The sequence below is a fragment of the Mercurialis annua genome, linkage group LG1-X, assembly GCF_937616625.2.
Source record: "Mercurialis annua linkage group LG1-X, ddMerAnnu1.2, whole genome shotgun sequence".
NCBI classification, from domain to species: Eukaryota; Viridiplantae; Streptophyta; class Magnoliopsida; order Malpighiales; family Euphorbiaceae; genus Mercurialis; species Mercurialis annua.
Genome location: NC_065570.1, coordinates 50,110,315 through 50,114,730, shown reverse-complemented (window position 1 = coordinate 50,114,730; position 4,416 = coordinate 50,110,315).

Sequence of the window (4,416 nt, the reverse complement as noted above, 5' to 3'; positions counted from 1 at the left end):
GAGCCTCCAAGAAAAAATCCATACCTCCTAGTGAGCAAGAATTTCAAGAGGAGCTACCACCACAACCTATCCGTTCTTCAACGAAGACAACCACCTTCGGGCCTCTCTCACGGAAATACAAGGCACCCTTTGAAATCCGCTCGGTTAGTGAGGGTGAGTGCTATGAGAAGCTTAAAAAACGTGGTCTTTCCGTTCCTTATGCAATTTGTTGGGAGGCTATGCAAGAGTTGGGTGTCATTGAGATGTTGGAAGAAAATCTTCACCAATTGGCACTTGACACTTTGACAAGGGTGTCACACGAGCATTGCGAGGCGCTCACTTATGAATTCTTCACCACTATCGCTAAATCGCCAAACAACGAATATGCGATTACATTTCGGTTGGATGGCAAAGAGCGGGAGTACTCGGTGACGAATTTGATTGAAGACTTGCAATTGAGGGATCTAGGAGTGCGAGAGTTGCCGGATGACGAATTGGATGAGCATTTAGTATGGAATGAAGCGTCGGGCAAGCCGTCTTATAACTCACACTATGCCAAGTTGAAAGAAGTAAGGGATATTTCCACGATCATCGTGCTTAAGTGGTACGGCCACACCTTCTATGGACGTCATGAATATAATAAGGTGGCGAGGACGGATTTGTTTCTTTTAAGAGCTTTGTCACGCCCAACGGAGGAGGCAATGCAAATACATTTGGGGTATCTTTTGATGAAGTTATTACAAGACCATCCTAAGGCTCACAAGAAGGTGGGGTATGGATGGTTGGTATTGTTCTTAGCAAGACAAGACCCGGACTTCAATGAAGACATGTACGAGATCCTACCTCCACGCATGATCAATGAGGATCACTTGAATATTGGAGCTTATGTGCGCAAAGGAAGGGTTGCGGGCAAATATAAGTATGATAATTGGGTGGATACACATCCCGGAGAGCCAATTCCGCCTAGATTGTGCGCCTCGCCAAGACAAGAAGTAGACCCGATGCGAAGGAAAGACAAACATACGGCCGGAACAAGCGCCGAAGGAGAAGCGGCAAGGAATGCTTTTGAAGCCACCCAAATTCAATTTATGGAAGATCAACGCAAGATGTGGGCACGTATGGAATATCGCCAAAAGAGGCTTCATGATCGACAAAGGCGTCACGAAGAGAAATTACGTGACTATTTCAATGCCCAAGGAGGGCCGGCCTATCCATCTCCAACTCCATCGCCCGAACCACCGGAATTCGACTAAAACGAGATTTGCATTTCTCTAACTCAACTCATACAATTTTGCTTTATATTTCTTACTTAGGGACTAAGTTCGAAATAGTGTGAGGAGGGTTAGTCAATTGTATGTCGTTAGTTGAAATTTATCTTGTTTTATGCTTTATTGTGTTTTATTTTACTTTGTTGTTTTAGTTTGTGTTAGTAGTCTAGTTATTGAGTCACCTCCAATAAATCTTTGCTCTAAGCATGATATTGAATGTTTTGTATGTTGTGATTGTGGCGGAATTTGGAAATTTATCAACTTATGACATCTCCCGATCTTTAATGGCATGAATGTGTTTTTGTCTAATTTGAGCAACTTCCAAGGATGATTGATTGATGAAAATGCTTTTATGTGACAAAATTTTGATGGAAATTGGGTGAAAATATTCTTTGGTGAAAACAATTGTGAGCATGATAGTTGTTTTGGGATAGGGATGCATGATGTGCAAATTTTTGAAAATTTTGGGTCATTTGTGAATAAAATTGGGCATGATTGGCATGAGAACATAGGAATTAAATTAGTGCATAACACCACATTCTTTTCTAAAAATGTTGAGCCTTGATTATAATTCTTGTGTGTTGTGTAGCTATATTCCTAGAACTTGCTTAGTGTCCATTTAAGACTATATAGTTGAGTGTCAATTGCTAAATGATTATGGCATTAGGATCACCATTTTGTTTAAGACCACTTAAAAAGCCTACCCTTACCACTAGGTCACCCCTTTGAGCCTTAAGCCATTTCTTTCAAATTGCAACACATGTTAACACACCATCCCTTCAACAAATTACCCTTTGAAAATACCCTAAAAATTGACTTGAATGACTTTTAACTATTAAGAAGTTTGTCTAACTTGAAGAATAGGAAAGGCATGAGCAAAGAAGTAATTATGTGCCTAAAGAAAAGAAAGAAAAACAAAAGAAAGAAATAATAAAGAAAGATCAAGAAAATAAAAAAAAAAAAAAAAAAAAGAGAGTAAAAAGAAAAGTTGAGTAAAAGGCATGAAAATCAAATTGAAGTTCAAATGTGCAAGAAAATTCCAAGTTAGACAAATAATTGTGAATAAATACCTAGTTGTCAAGTCAAGTTTTTTGTAGCCAAAATTATCCCTCTTTACCTACCCCCTCACCCCTAGCCAAGTTACAACCCATTCAAAAGACCATATGATAGCAATTGATTACCGAACTAAGTAGGGGAGAATCGGACTAAAAGCAAGCCTATGGTGAATTAGCATTTTTCTTGAGCTTAATTGTGTGCACCCCCAAACACTTGTTTGTTAGAGTGAATCTTGTGAGAAGTAATATGCTTTTAAATTGATGCCTATGTTTGCTATGCCTTGATTGCCTTCTTATCACTTGACCAAGTAATGCATGTCCCTTAGATGACCTTAATGACTTGAATTGTTCAACAAAAACCTTAAGCCAATGCAAGTGTAGTCTAATTGTCATCTCATTTTGTCATTAAAAGTGCATTCATCTTTTGTGTGCATCATTAGCGGTTGTTGACTTTAGGCGAGATCATTTGAGCCATTGTTGAATAGGAGTTCATTTGTTGATGCTTGTTCAAGATCGCCATGGTTAGTTTCCGTTTAATTTGCCTAAGTTCATTTCTTGCTTGGGGACAAGCAAAGCTTTAGTGTGAGGAGGTTTGATAGGAGTATTTTTACTCCTATCTTTAGCGTCGTTTCCGCATGCTTTATTAACGTTTTATCACGGTTTTATGGTATTTCGTATGCCTTATTACGTGTTTTAATATTTCAGGTACTTAGGAGCATTGCGGAAGCATTTTGGTGCAAAAGTTGGAAAAGACGACAAAAGCGATGCGGAAGCTCATTTGCAAATCTGAAAAGCTGACCCCGGGGCACTAATTGACCAATTTGGACTAGCTCGAAGCCTCAAATGAACTCGTGATCTTCATGAAAGTTAAAGTAGACGTCCTGAGCTTTCCAACGGTTCAAGAATCGACTTAATCGGACATTTCTACACCGAGTTACGAAGGTTTGAAGATCGAGATTTGGAGCAGAAAATGGCAGCTCGAATCGGGCTTCTCATTTAGCCCAAGGAGCTCTATTCGAACTTGGGCTTGCTGGAATGGGGAAATCTTAATTCAAGATGCATTAAGGCTTTATTAATTTGCTATTTTGGGCCCAACACATGTGTAATTGAATGTTTATCTTTTTCCTTCTTTTGTAAGTACTATATATATGGGGCCTTATCTTTATTTTAGGTATAGAAGATTTTGCTAGACTTTATTCTGTTATTGTACTTTTGAATCTTCTCCTAATTTTAGTCTTCTTCTTCAATAGAATTTCCAGATTTTTATTTCCTCCATTGTTGAGATCTTTGAAGCTTCATTGAATGAACAAGTTTTATTTTCTATTACAATTATTATTTGTGGGTTTTTCATCTTATTGTAAGTACTCTTTACCCATGTCTTCCATTTATCATTTTGTTGATTTAGCTCTTGAAATGTGTAACTAATCCCCCATGTTTGGGGGTTGAGATGATTTCCTTCTTGTTATGTTAAACGGTATGGTGATTGGTTAAATGCTTGTTCTAATTCTAGTTCCTAATGCTTGTGTTAGCCTAGCTATCTAATGCATGATTTAGTGTTTGCTTGACTCATTGAGAAATGGTTAGGTGAATAGACTTTGGAATTATAAGCCTAGATTGTAATACCACGAGAGTGGATTAGGATTTAGGTGACCTTGAGTTTGTTGATTAATTGATGTTGGGTAATTGGTTTTGTTTAGTATCACGAGAGTGAGTTAGGCATTAATTGATTACTTGATGATTGATTTTGTCGTTCTTAGAGGCTCGAGAGAGCGGGAACGGTGCGCTAGGCACAACTCGGCCCTTGCTATATACCAATTTATCCATTACCATGTATGCATGACCTAGGAATGATTTCAACCCCTAGACATCTTTTACTTATTGATTAAACTTGTTCTTATTTTAGTTACTTGAATTGTTAGTTTAATTGTTTAGTGCCTATTTAGTGTTAATCTTACTTGAACTTCACCATTCGAGTTTCGCTAAACGAATTGAATCGCAACTAAAATTCATTCTCATCAATCGCTCTAGATTCACTCCTCGTGGGATCGATTCCGACTTCCGGATTATTACAAGTTGTGCTTTTTGCTCAACAGTTTTTAAGTGGAACGGAGTGG